The following is a 15,347-nucleotide window of genomic DNA, read 5'->3' on the forward strand; positions in this document are numbered from 1 at the left end:
TCTCTCTCTCTCTCTCTCTCTCTCTCTCTCTCTCTCTCTCTCTCTCTCTCTCATTTATTATTATTATCATCATTATTACTATTAATTTGTTTTAGCTTTTTCAAGGTAGGATTTCCCTGTGTAGCCCTGGCTGTCCTGGAACTCACTGTGTAGTCCAATCTGACGTTTGAACTCACAGATCTGTCTGCCTCTGCCTTCAGAGTGCTGGGATTAAAAATGTGTGTCACCACTGCCCAGTATATTTATTATTATTATTATTATTATTATTATTATTATTATTATTATGTGTGTGTGCCTATGTGCCCAAGGAGGTTAGAAGCATCAGATCCCTGCAGCAATCATGAGCTACCCAATGTGGGTGCCGGGTATTAAACTTGGGTTCCCTGAAAGAACGGTACCAGCTTGTAATCACTTAACATCTCTTAAGCCCCAGACCAAGGTTCTTCTCTGCCATGGAAAAGAACCTCAGGATAGGCCAGGTACAGTTGGAGTTTACAGAGAAGAGATTTTTAAATATCTACTTAAGCATGAAGAGTATTAGAAAGAGGGAGGAAAGCATAAGACGGAGCCGAGGTTGCATGTGGGCTTCTCAAAAACAGCCACGACTATCTTAGCATTCGTCACATACACAAGTTTGGTGGCCTTCAAGTTACACAGGAAAGAGAAAAGAAACTTTCTTCTCTTTTTCCCCATCTTATAACAATGGATTATGGGATGACTTTAGTAGTGCCTTAGTCAGGATTTCAATATGATAAGGTAAAAAGACAGGCGTTGCAAGAATGTTGAGACATGGCTTTTCCTATAATGGGACTTCCTGTGAGACTCCTTAGAAAATTACAGGTCTACAGCTGGGGAAAGAGATGAGGGATGATTAGGCCTCCATTGCTACTTCAAATTATCATTAAAATCAGCTCTACATAAAAAGAATATCATCCCTGTATAGGCGAAGTTCACAGAAAATTTTTATTGTGGTGGAGTTCTTTTTTTAAAAATAAACATTATTTATTTGTATGTGTGCACAAACACATGAATTCCCACATGTGTTACACGTGATTTCAGATCCCATGAAGCTGGAGTTACAATTAGTTGTCATCTGTCTGATATGGTTCTGAGAACTGTACTCGGGTCCTCCGCAGAGAGCAGGAAGTAATCTTACCTGCAGAGCCACCTCTCCATGCTGGTGATTCTTGGTGAGTCCAAGTAGACTCGAGGGTGGGGACTCCCTTCTCTTCTCACACCCCTTTAATGTTCCCTGTCTTTCTGTCTTGTCTCATTGTGCATATAACCCACATCAGCTGTTGGGATGCATTCCCCGAGCATGAGACAGAGACAAAGAGGATCTTTGCTAATTCAAGAAATTCACGATGAATTTCACGCCAGCCAGGGCCACTAGCAAGTTCTTGTCTCAAACAAAACAAAACAAAACAAAACAAAACAAAACAAAACAAAACAAAATAAAACAAAACAAAACAGACAGACAAACAAGCAAACAAACCTTCCCACAAACAGAGAAAAACAAGAGATCAAAATGTTCTATGGGACCAAAGAGCTGCTGTTTCTCTGATATATTCAAATATTATTTTGCCCTCTATATGGGAGATTGTTGAAGTCTCTCAGGCTATTATAGTTGTACTAGAGATTGCTGAAAGTTGGGAGGTGAAAACAGAAGGAAATGTCAACTTCCTAAGGAAGAGAAGCTACCAATAAAGTAAAAAGAAACATGATATAAAAGATTTTATCAACTTGTTTTGTTTTTCCAGACATGGTCTCACCAAGTCCTGATTGGCCAGGCTAGCCTCAAACTCATAGAGATCTGCTGCGGTGCTGGGATCTGTTTTGAGTGTTACAATACCTGGCCCCAACTGGACACTTTGGGGATATTCTGCCAGAAACTTAGAATGAGTCTGAAAGTAATTCCTCTAAGCCAACCATCAAACAAAGATGGTGTGGGAAGAGAGGCTAGAGAAGTGGAATGGAGGAGCATTCCACTGTGGGAAGTGAGCAGGCACTAAGAACAGACTCTGGTGAACGTGTCACCTCTCACATGGCTGTATGTTTGCTTCACAAAGTAATTTCCACCAACTGGAACCTGGAAGGAGGAAGAAGGCCCACAGGACTCACAAAGCTTCAATGACTCAGGAAGCTCCGCGGGTTACAGGTCTTATAAGGCTCCTCCCCTGTGGCTATATATTAGTGGCAAACAACTGCTGGGAGCACTGACTCTTAAGTCAGCTGACCTGTATGCAGCACTGGAGCTTTGTCACTCATCCAGGGGGGGAGCTTTTCAGTGATGTGGATCTCTGAGTCACCATGATCCTGTAAGGAAACCCAGTAAACTCACAGGGTCACCGAGCTAGACTTAGTCTCTTTTCATTGGGTGAATAGACACATGACAAGTGGCGAGACGGGCTACCTTCCACAACCTGAAATATGCTCCAGTAATCTGTGGGCTGGATTCCAGGCTCTCTAACAATTCAAAATGCAGAAACAGATACCACCATTTTTAGGGGGGGTAAGTGGAGGTTGGGATTTAATCTCCTAAATATAATAGGCCTGTATAATATATTTTGATAGTTAACACACTGTATAAGTTAGAATGTTCTCCATCAAGTGGGTGAAATCTAGCACATTAGTGCCTGTTCAGGTGTAGGTTATTTTGGCAAATATTGTTTCTATTTGGGCCTAATGTGTGTGGCAGTGTGTAGTGTACCCAAGGCATTGGAAGCCAGCAGCTTGCTGAGGACTGGGCCAACATTCTGCAAGGTCCTGGAGATGTTTGTTCTGCCATCTTAATAATGTGGTCCAAGACAACATAACCTGTCAGATAAGTAAGAGAGACACTGCCCACAGGCAGCTGTGTACAACCTTGACTTTAACCCCAGCAAGCAACACAACAGGCATTACTCAGCCACAGAGAATAAGTCCAAGGTAAACCTCTGGACCATTCAGAACATCATCCAGCTCATGAAGGTTCTTAGGGAGTATTCCTACTGGCTATAGAGAGGCAACTACCACTGCTGTTAAGATAAGCTGGTCCTCTCAGCAGCATCAATAGCAGTCACCCTGTACAGCTTTTTACAGCTCCTTGGCCACTTATTGAATGACAGTGACCTCAAGTACCAAGAGATTCTTAAGAAGAACAAAGAGACCCTATAGAACAAGGCCATCACTCCCTACAAGGAGCACAATGGTAGGATATGGACCTGACCTCAGCCGACCATTGGCTGAGTTTTAATGAGAGGCTAGTCATCACAGGATACCCAGGGCTCTCAGTTACCACAGACTGCTTAGCACTTCAGGGCACCTTAGCACATTGTGGCATTACTAATTGATCTTGTCAGATTCTTGAAAGTCTATTGAAGGCTATTCCTTTTCCATCTAGATCCTTTTATGTAAGAACCAAAATTGCTTTCTTACAGGATGTCTTATGGATGATGACAACTCAACAACATACCTGATGCTACATCCAGCTGCCTATCAGGGGTGGCAGGCAGGCTGAGTGCAGCCCATGTTGCTCTGTGAATTGATACCTGCCCATTCCTTGTGGGTTTATGTTTCCATTTTTACAGGGATTCAGAACTTCACTTTTCACCAAATACTAACTCATCTTTCTCTTGAGATTACAAAAATGAACTAAATTGAGGATACAGGGTGGGGGGAGGAAAAGAAAATGGGGAAGCAGAAAAGGAGAAGGCATTTCTGGGTTAATGACTCTATTTAGCTTCAAGAAGCATCTATAGTTCTAAGGAAGTAGCAATCAATGGAAGACCACACATTAATTAAATAACAGGGGGTTGGGGCAAGCCTTGAGTCACTCCAAAGTTCTTTTTGGATACCCCAGAGCTGCTGTGAGCAGCTCTCTTGAAACAAGCCAATTATATACTTGAGATAAGGAAGACTCATGGTATCTTCTGGGAAACAATGCTGAACAGGATTGTTTTTCTCCAGATCTCTTTCCTTCAAGTTCCTAAATTCCTTATTAGAAGGAGTTCTTCTGTTAGAAAAGGTACAAGTGAGTTTGGGGGATCAGGATGAAAGACATTCCTTGCTGTTAGATCTTGGACTGTTGTGGAGAACAGTCCAAGATCTCCTGTCATCTTCCCTTCCAGCTGCAGGGCAGCAGCCTGGTATTGGACATGTTTGGTGCTGAGGTGTTGGAGCTCTGACAGCCTACCCGATGGGAAGCCTGGTCCTTTTTCCAGTGCAGGACTATTACAGGGCCAGGAACTAAAGGGCCCACTATTGTTTTTTAAAACATGCCAACAATTTATAAAGGGTAATAATTTACACTATATCTCTCACTGTTTTTTAAAAAAAGAATGTTGGGAATTATTATATTTCAGATGGGGAACCCAAGTCTCAAACATGATAAATCACTAGATCAAGTTTATATTACCTAAAAGTGTTCAGATCAGGACTTGGCGCTTATGTTTTTCTAATCCTAAATTATTCCTTCTCTGATTCAATACTGTTTGCCTTTTAAACAACTTGTTGTAAACATACCAAAAAAATCTGTTTTGGGAATTATTTGGGACCCCTTGGGCATAAGAAATTATTGTCAAGGGATATGGCCCCTACGCCTTGCCATCTTTTTCTGGTCATAAAAACTATTTACCAAACATATACATCATTGTGACAAATAATTTATACTAACCATCTAATCATCACTATGATCATATGTACATGAGTATGTGTCAATACATAGTTTTTTGTGTGTGTCTGTGCACGCACATGTTTGTGTGACTTGCTCAGTCTCATATGCCAGTAATCTATTAGATTAGAATGTTAGCATTCTGAAGGCGGGAGGGTTAGCTCATCAGTTAAGAACACTGGCCGTTCTTGCAGAGGACCCAGTTTGGATTCCTAGAATGCACAAGATAGCTCACAACTGTCTGAAAATCTGATTCTAAAAGAACGAGAGCCCCTTTCTGGCTTTTTCAGGCACCAAGCATATACATGGTGAACAGACATCTATGCAGGCAAAACATGATATATAAATATAGTCCAACTCAACTCCTAACTCTTCAGTTTCCTCCTAGTATATGATTTGCCTTTGCTTGCAGGATTCACAAAATGACAGCATGCTTTCACTTAAAACAAATTTATTAATTACTGGCATACAACGGTTAGGTTCCATTGCAGTATATTTCAAGTAAAATTTGGGTTTTGTTGTTTCTCGTTCTTCTTTCTCCTCATTCCCTTATTAAAACAACAGTATTATGATTCTCTAACAACTCCGACATTTGGGATTTGTTTTGCTGTTGACCAAGAACAATCATTTGCAAATTAACCTTTCTCTTAAAGGTACCTGGTTTTTATTATTATTATTATTATTATTATGTGTACGAGTGTTTTGGGCAAATGTATATTTGTGTACCATTTGAGTGCCTGGTACACGCAGAGGCCAGAAAAGGATGTTGAATCCCTTGGAACTAGAGTTACAGATGGTTGTTAGCTGGTGTGTGGGTGGGTGCTGGAAATCAAACCCAGGTCCTTGGGGAAGAAAAGCCAGTGCTCTTTACTGCTGGGCCATCTCTTCTGCCCCTTAAAATTAATTTCTAAATTCATTTTATTCTGCTCTTTGTTTGTTTGTTTTTTGTTTTTTGAGTCAGGGTCTCTCTGTGTAGCCCTAGCGGTCCTGGAACTCACTCCGTAGACCAAGCTGGCCTTGAACTCAGAAATCCACCTGCCTCTGCCTCCCAAGTGCTGAGATTAAAGGCACGTGTCACTACTGCCCGGCTTCTATTTCTGCTTAAGGTCAAAACATGACTGTTGAAAGTAACATACTTTCCAAAGCTTAGTTGTGAATTCTTTCCGGCTTTCAACGTGTTCTTTTATACAGCAACTGTGAGACTGCTCGTCCAAGACAGAGTTTGTGACTACTTTTCATAAGCAGTCTACCACCATTCTCAATTAGATGCAAATGACCTGGTTTTTGTACTTTGAAACTTCCAGGGGTGACAGCTCAAGCAAAGCTCAGAGGTGTTGTTTTGTTCTGTTTTCTTGTCTTCTCACCTTCAGTATGGCAGGCCCTGAGACAATGTTCAGGAAGCTTTCAGATGAAGAAGGAAGTAGCAAGGGAGCCAGAGAGCCAGGACAGGCATGGGAGTCAGGGCAGGCATGGGAGCCAGGGAGCCAGGGCAGGCATGGGAGCCAGGGCAGGCATGGGAGCCAGGGCAGGCACGGGAGCCAGGGAGCCAGGGCAGGCACGGGAGCTGCCACTGCTCCTGACTGGGAAGATCCAGAGCAGGATCCCTGTGTGCTCATCCTCTCTATTCAGGTGATTAACAAATATCTACTGAGGACATTCAATGACTACTTAGCTGTGTGAGGCTGTGGCCATGCTCTTCAAACAGATAGAAGTAGATAGACAATAAGCCATTCTTACTCCATCTCCCCACCCACAATGCCTGTGAGGCATAAAGAATCAGTACCCTGATCCGCAAATAGGAGGCTACTAATTTTTTTTAAGCTCAAGCATCTTCATGTTTTAATATTTGCCTAGCAATATACTAAGTAGTCTTACTCTGGTCATCTATGACTTATTTCCTTGTCTATGAAGTGATAACAGCAGTAGCAGCTGCCTTGTGATGTTGGGGTTCAGGAAATCGCCACTCAAACCATACATACACCATCTCAGTTAAGCAAGAACATGTTATCAACTGCACTCCATAATACTGGATGTCCTGGTCCACAAGAAGGAAAAACCTAATCGCAGCACTAGGCTGCTCTCAGGGTAGACTTTTTACAGGAAAAGCCAGGTTCAAAAGTTTAAAGGGCAAGAAAGTCAGTAGTTGGCTCACTAGGTAAAGTATTATCAGCTACCCTTTAAGCTGATTGGTCCTGAGTAAGGTAAGGGTGGTGGTGGATGGGTGGTGAACAGGGGAATTTTAGAACATTGAGATAACAGAGCATGAGTATTATAATCATAACCATTTGGCTTATTAGTGGTATTTTCTTTAGTGTCAGTCACAAAAACCATAGTGAGCTCATGTGTTGGTGCAGGAAGGGCTGCCCTATGGTCAGTGCTGACTCAAGTCATTTTAGACAGAACAGTTCATATTGACTTATTTGACAGGTCCTACGTAAAGCTGGGTGGAATTTCTTAAGACTAGTAAACCTCATTCAGAATATTCAGAACAAAACAGGGGATGTGGTCAGCATGTCCTTGAGCCAAGTCATTTCTCTGTGTCAATGACTGGCAGGCATGTTACAGCAAGGATATGGAATAGCTGGCAGGCATGGGACGAAATGACTACATCTATTTGGTGAGGGTGGGGGTGTCAAATCATAACAGTGAGAATATAAAAAACAATACAGGTGAGCATGCTACAGTCAGACTGATTGGCAAATTGTCCAACCCCACAAGGAAAATAAGGGACAGTTTGAACTTTAATCTTAGTTTGTCTGGGTTAAATCTGTATGCTTGACTACAGATCCATGGTGACTTCATAATGAACATATAAAAGTGTTTTGATACGTAGTTTAGTAGCTGCTCCATTAAAAAAAAAATTAAAACATTCATGTAGCCAGGCATGGTAGTGCAAGCCTTTAATCTCAGCACCTTGGAGGTTGAGGCAGGAAAATGTATGAGTTTGAGACCAGCCTAGTATACACAGAAAGTTTCAGGACAGCTAGGACCACATTGACAGATCCTATCTCCAAAACCCAGAACAACAACAAAAATTAAAACCAAGCCAGGCAGGTGGATCTCTGTAAGTTCTAGGCCAGCCTGGTCTACAAAGTGAGTGTAGGACAGCCAGGGCTTGTTACACAGAGAAACCCTGTCTCAAAAAACCAAAACCAACCAACCAAACACAAACGTTTTTATTTTACACACACACACACACACACACACACACACACACACACACGTAAGGATCATGCAGAAATTGATTCTTTTCTACCACATGGGCGCCCAGAATTAAACCCAGGTCATCAGAATTGGTGACAAGCAATCTTACCCACGGAGCCAGTTCTCTGAGCCTGCAGTTTTTGTCTTAAGACCATTTTGCAATACTATTAAGTAAACCCTTTCAAACATTAAAGCCTGACATTTTCTCTACTAAGCAACACTGGAATTTGACCTAACAGAAAATTGAAACTATTCCTTAGAGGCTTAAATTTCAACCCATTTTCACTGCATATTCCCTTTTGGTTTTCAATCATTTTTGTTTTTTACTTTTATGGTTAAAAATAGACATTGGTCACCTTTGGGAGCAACACTGATGAGGAAAAAAAAAAAAATTACCAAAGGCAACCTTTGGCTGGAGTGAAACTCAGTAGTGTGGAGACTGGAGAGGGAATGAATACCCACTAAATACCTCTGTGATGGTGTGGACTAGGTTCCCAGAGCACCTACTGTGTTCCCAGAACTCTATTGATACTACTGCTGATTATCAGATTTTTACCACAGCATTGCAAAATGGGGACATAGAGCCTTAAACAAGTTAAGTAAGTGCCACAAGGCCACATGACCAGCAGGGTCGGCACAACCTAGTTCCATGTTCAAGTTTGTGTGTTTTCAGCTCTGTTGCTTCCATGACATCTTTCCACTTTGCTCAGGTATTGCTGGGAAAGGGACGATTCTAAGCTGGTGAGCCAGGATTTCAAATCCCAGTTGGTAAGACCTATCATTTTCCTTGTTCTCCAGAGTTAGGAGAGGCTGATTACTAATGGAGACTTCAGTAAGTTCCTGTCTTCCTCCCTCCCTGTTGACTTCCTCCCTTCTTTTCTTTTTGAGGCTGTGTTTCTTGTATTCCAGGATAGCAACAAACTTACTATGTACTGAGGGCGACCTTGAGTTTTTGATTCTCCTGCCTCCACTTCCAGAATGCCTTGATCACAGGCTTCTCTCACCCTGCCTGGTTTGTAATGCAATACAAGGCATGGAAGCCAGCTCTTGTTTTGTGCATGTTAGGCAAACATTTTACCAATTGAGCTGTGTTTCAATCCTTGGTTAACGTTCTTTATCTTTTTGAGACAAGGTTTCATTTGTAGCTCTGGATTCCTGGAACTTGCTATGTAGATCAGACTAGCCTTGATCTTACCTCCCAAATGCTAGGATTAAAGGTATGCCTGGCCATGAATATCTTTTTTATATTTTCAAGAAAAAAGCCACTTGTTGTGGTGCACAACTGTAATCCTGACACTAGAGGCAGAGGCGGGAGGATCCTGAGATTAAGACTAGCCTGGGCTAAATAGTGAGTTCCAGGTCAACCTGCACAAAATGCTGAGAAACTATTGCTTTAAAGGCTATTTTTGGAAATGTCTCACTAGCTTCAAAAAATGCCTTTTAAAGTGCAGAGAATGCATAACTGTGGAGCACCCAGCTCTCACTGGATATCTGTATCACACCCCTTTCCTCCAAGGCTGAGGAAATATCACAGAAACGGGGACAGAATGATGTTATGAGTCAGAGATCAGAGAGCACTGCTTTAAAATAGTGCTTTCTGGATAGACACAGAGTGCTCACAGTCTCACAGCAGCTGAGGCCGACTGCACACAACCTGTGTGGGAGAGGACCTCCTGGTAGGCCCCACTGAGGAGATTTTACAGGTGGCTGCTGAGGGAAAGAGAGTCAGTTTTGCTCAGCAGTATGGCCCATAGACATTGCTCATGGTCCTATGGATGGCTCCACACCTATGAACACACAGGCAGCACTAATAACACTCAGTGAGATTTTTAAAAAAGAAGTCAAAGACACAAAGTAAGAAAAAGACAGGAAAGAGGATGGTTCAGGAGGAGGTGGAGGGTAAAGTAAGGGAAGATGTGGTCTAAATATATGGTGTTCATATATGAAATTACTCAAGAATATATAATTTAAAACATGGCTTTAAAGCTGCCTGTGCTGGGAATCACAGACAAGAAGACCAGGAGTTTGAAGTCCCCCTCAATTACATAAGAAGTTGGAAGCCAGCCTTCATTCTCAAGAAAAAAATAAAAGCCAATCAAGGAATGTCTTTTAGGAGCGGCTGGTTGCTCTAGAGAATACTAAATACAGTTTTCTAGAGTGCCGGAGGCTTCATTGTGAGTACAATGTTTGTGCATCTCACGGGAGCTATTGGGGACATGCACTTTGCTGATATATGATGGGAGTCCTCCAGGAGCAACACAGCTGAGAGGCTGGAGACTGAACAGCCTCTGCTCTAAGCAGTCCACATGGAGTGAGAAAGAAGAGGTGTATGTAAGATGCTTCACAGGGTGAACTGTTCGGTCAACCCCTGTGCTAGCTGCACCAGGAGGCGGGAGTTTGTAGAATGCTTAGATTTGTTCTCTTCTGCACTTTAAGACCCAAGGACATCAGAAAATGAACTTAATTTGATGGACATCATCACCACCCTGATTTTTGCTTCTTAAATTGCTTGGCATGTTCTCTCTCATATGCAGATCCCAGCTTCCAATTTTTATGTACCTTTTATGTGGAAGCAAACTGTGAGCAGGGGTCAAGAGATTAGAAAGAGGACCTAAGAGGAGGAGAAGATAGACGCCTTAGTGGTGGAGGTCTGGGGAGCACAATAGCTTGCATGCAATAAATGGAAATATGAGGAATGGTGGCTATAAGCAGAGACAGGGAATGGGGAGGGGTGTGTAGGGAAATGGGGAGAGGAGCAGGCTGTGGAAGAATCAACTGAAACTAAGTATGTATGAAAATCCCATAAGGAACTTGTTAGTTTATGCTAATTAAAAATTACTTGGCATGATGAAATCAGATGGTCTGCGTCTTAGAGAAAGGATAGCAGTTGTAGCATTTACATCTCAAATACACGGTTTCTTAAAGAAAACAGTCTAGGTATCCGGCAGCACTCTAGTTCCTCTGCAGCCTGCTGTCCATTGCAGAGCACGCAATGCACTGCTCTTCCTGTCTACATGGTGAATTCATTACCCAGGTGTCCCGCTGCCTTACTCCTCTATCACCTGACTTCATATTACATTTTCCCTCTATACAGAAGAAAAAGGAATATGCTAAGTAATTTCTTAGATTAGTTATACTCATTTACTTATTTGGGGGAATGATACAGCACAAGTGTGTCACAGCCTGCAAGTGGAGGTCAAAGACAACTTGGCCTTGTTGGCGTCAGTTCTCTCCTTCCATCATGTGGGTCCTGGGCATCAAAGTAAGGCTGTCAGGCTGGGCGGCAGGTACTTTTACCGATTAAGCCATTTACCAGACCCAGGGAAAGTTTACTTATGTGAACACTTAAGACAGTGGTTCTCAACCTTCCTCACACTGCGAGACCCTTTAATACAGTTCCTCAAGTTGTAGTGACCCCAATCATAATATCATTTCATTACTACTTCATAAGTATAATTTTGCTACTGCGATGAATCACAGTGTAAACACCTGTGTTTTCCAATGGTCTTTAGGTGACCCCTGTGAAAGGTTTGGTTGAGACTTCAAAGGGGTGTCAACCCATAGGCTAAAAACCACTGACTCAGATTCTTTAATAGCTGTAAAATATACTATTTTTTTTTAAAGGAAAATAAACTTTCCCTAAGGATTTACCATGTGTCAATCATTGTTGCCTCTTCTGACTTCTATTCATAATAAGTACAACATGGTACACATACATATCTGCAGGCAAACCAGTTATGTAAAATAAATAAAAAGATTTAAGCAAGTGAGCGAGCTGGGCATAGTGATATATCTCTTTAATCCCAGGACCCAGGAGGCAAAGGCAGGCCTATCTATCTGTATGATGTCCAGGCTAGTCTGGTCTAGATAGCAAGTTCCAGTCAGGGATCGACAGCGAGACTCTGTCTCAATACTTAGGAGACAGGCAGGAGGATCTCTGCAAGTTTGAGGCTAGCCTGGTTTACAAAGTGAGTCCTGGACAGTCAGAGCTGTTACACAGAGAAACCCTACCTAAAAACAACAACAAAGGCAAAAACAAACAAACAAAAAACCAAAAACAAAAGCAAACACAAAAACAAATCCTAATTTCTTTAATCATTATTTTACTTTTGTTAGAAACTATGCCATCATGCAGGGCTCTTTTGAAATGCCAGACTAAGATATTATTAAAGAGATCTGCTAGATCTTGCATAATCATTGTTTTGTTACTTTGAAAAATAATACATGTGGGGCCAGTTTAAGGCTAGCCTGAGCTAACTTGATAATGACCTGTAATGACAATTCTGGAATTTTGGTTTCTTTAAAAACCACAGAACTAGTATAAGAATGTGCTTTTGTTTTAGTCCCAGGTGTATGGATATGGGCTGCTTCGGACTGTTTTCAGCAGCTGCTTATGATGTGCCTTAAGCTCTGAGGTGTGGTTTTGCCAGCTGCAGATAGTTTTTGTTATTGACTGATGTTTGGAATTCTGAGAATATTTTAGAGGGTATATATAATGCTTAGAGCCCTGATAGGCAGGGTTGGTGGTGGTTCAGGGGGGTTGTGTGTGGTTTGTTAGTAATTGTGCTCAAAGAAGAAATTAGATCCAGGGATCTCTTTCTCTCATTCTCTCCTCTCTCTCTCTCTCTCTCTCTCTCTCTCTCTCTCCTCTCTCTCCTCTCTCTCTCTCTCTCTGTCTCTCTCTCTCTGTCTCTCTCTCTGATATTATTAGACAGCTACTAAGAAGGGGTTTTATGTTAGTTATGTATACATTTGCATTATATATGAATGTTGAATAAATGAACATATATAAATGCATACACAATGAACTTAATTTCATAGCAATCTTAATAGGAAACCACTATAATTCATTTTAATATGGAAAGACCTAATTAAGAAGGTGACAAAATAAGAAAGTATTGGATTTCTCAGAAGTATTCAAAGTCTGACCTAGTGAAGGCAAAACGAATGTGCTTTACCTTGGTTTAAGCTATCTGAGCTTAAGGAAAACATTTGGGGAGGGAAGAAAAGCCTATCTTACATCACACAGGGAAGCAAATTGCCCACAGCAGTTGCAACACACCAGGGGCCCCTCCCCATGCTATCTCCTATCTTCAGTTTAGTTTGAATCTGATCACTCTCTGGAGAACCCATTATAACACACAGCTGTCTCCATTAGGAACTGACTAGAGTCACTGTCTTTATGGACACAAACCAAGCCCCACACTCTTCTTCCTCCTGTCATTAACCTGCAGCTCATTTGTGGAAACATATAGAATTGTATTAAAACTTTAAACACTGTAAAAAAAAAATAGACATATTCAAATGCTACTCCAAAATGCCTCACTGAGAATACAGCATCTTCATTAAAAATATTACCTGTTAAATAGGATGGGGACTGTGAGCACATATGTACATGACTCTCAAAGAGTACTGTTGAAAGAAAACATCCTGATTATTCGGGACTGATGTTACAGTTGCATGTGTGTCTCTGTCTCATTGTCTGTTTGGAAGAAATCATGTTTGTTTCTATTTTACTGTTAATACTCATCAAATTGACAGCTTCTTTCCATATGTGTTGTTATTTTTTATCCTTCGTATTTTCTGTGAATAAATAAATACCTTCATTGTAACCATTTAGTGTCTGCTGAACACAGTAAGGTAATTGTTTTCATGGCTGCTTAGTATTTTGTTCCCAAAGCTAATTAGACGCTTGATTTATACAGTCCCTAAAGATGACAGTTTAAAAAAACAAACCACTAGGGTCAAATGCAAATATTAGCAAGAATAGTTAACTATAAATAAACAAGCACTTTTCCTCTGGGAATTGGTTTATAAAGAACAGTACAGAAATGACATGATAACTTTCGAAAAATGAACTTGGTATGGAGCTAACAACCATAAGCTGAATATTTGGATCAGGAATTCAAGGCTGGCTTTTGCTACACAGCAAGTTTGAGGCCAGCCTGGGCTACAAGGTGACTCTGTCAACACACACACACGCACACACACACACAGAACTTACTTCAAGTTTGTCAGATCTGGACCATAACAATAAAGGAACTTGAGTCCAGAGTCGTGAAGCTGGCATTCCATAGGGGGCAGGAGGAGCATGGTGTGGAGGGTACCTTGGATTATCAAGAGCCCTTGAGTTTAAAAAGAGAGGCAAGGGGTAGTAATGAGAGGAGGAAAGTAGAAAGAAAGGACGATAGAGACAGAGAAGTTTATACCGGATTTTATACGAAGAGAAAGAAGTAATTTGCTGTCAGAAGTAGAGAGCAAAGCAGAAGAGGGGATTCCCTGAAGCCTGATAATCTGTGTAAATATCCAAGGAGAGAGCCGACTTGTTCTCAAAGACTAGAGGACAGAGTCTCCGAGAAGGGACTCTGTATGAGGCATCCCTTTCTCTAGGCTTCCAGAGAAGGGAATGCGTCTGGATCAGCTCTCCTAAGGTCTCTCCCAGGGACCTGCAAAGAGCAAAGTCTGCAGTGAGCAGAATAAATCAAGTAGGCTGCCCAGGAGGAGTGAGTTGTCTGCTACTCTAAGTGGGAATAAACCTCAGAGTGTACAGGTTTGGAGGAGGCACTTGATCATATACAGGGTCCCTCCTGATATGTTTGCAGATGTTTAGCATAATATTTGACCATATTTATCCCAGAATACAGCCCCAGTCTACACATTTCCCTCCATGTCTGCCATTCTCCTAGCCTAAGACGCTGTCGTCAAGTGAACTGGATTAGGACTGGTCTTCTAACAGGTATCTTGATTCTACTTTGTACTCAATATAATGGCTTAATAGTGTGATTAGCTCAGTTATCCCTCCTGCTTTAAACTCTTAGTGGAAGAAATAAGAGAAACTAAAAGGCAGAAAAGAGAACATAGGAAGCTAGCTCAGTGGGCAGAGTGAAGAAGGAAGGGAGTGGAAGAGAAAGAATAGCGTCAAAAGTTTCAAACACAAACTTTTTCTTTGAAAGAAATTGAAGAAAAATCAAATAAAGGAAAGGTCTATACCATATCGCTGGGCATAAGATGAAATTATCTTAAAGTTGTCAGTTCACCCAAACTATAGGTACAGTGCAATTCAATTCCAAATCAGAAAGTTTCATTTTGTTTGATACTGTAATACACTGGTTTTAAATTTTACAGAGATAGATGATTAAGAGTAGCGAAAGCAGTTAGAAAGCAGGAAGTGGGCTGGTCTACCAAATATTGTGATTTATGATAAAGCACAGTGATTAAATCAGTTTGGTCAAAGTGCAGGAACAGAAAGTTGAGCAGTGGACTAGAAAATACTGTGCCCAGAGATGAAATGCTGTGCTGAACCTCTGATTTATTCAAACATGGTGCCTTAAGACTGTCATTCTTGAGTTACTGGTTCAGGAACACTAATTTTTCACATTCTGAAGAAAAAAAATATAAACTTCAATTATAAGTACATTCTACTCATAAATATGGAAGGTAGAATGATCTAAGATTTAAGATATTCCAAACGGGAATACCCACAGTGAAACAG

The sequence above is a fragment of the Mus caroli genome, chromosome 7 (genome assembly GCF_900094665.2).
Source record: "Mus caroli chromosome 7, CAROLI_EIJ_v1.1, whole genome shotgun sequence".
In the NCBI taxonomy this organism is placed as follows: Eukaryota; Metazoa; Chordata; class Mammalia; order Rodentia; family Muridae; genus Mus; species Mus caroli.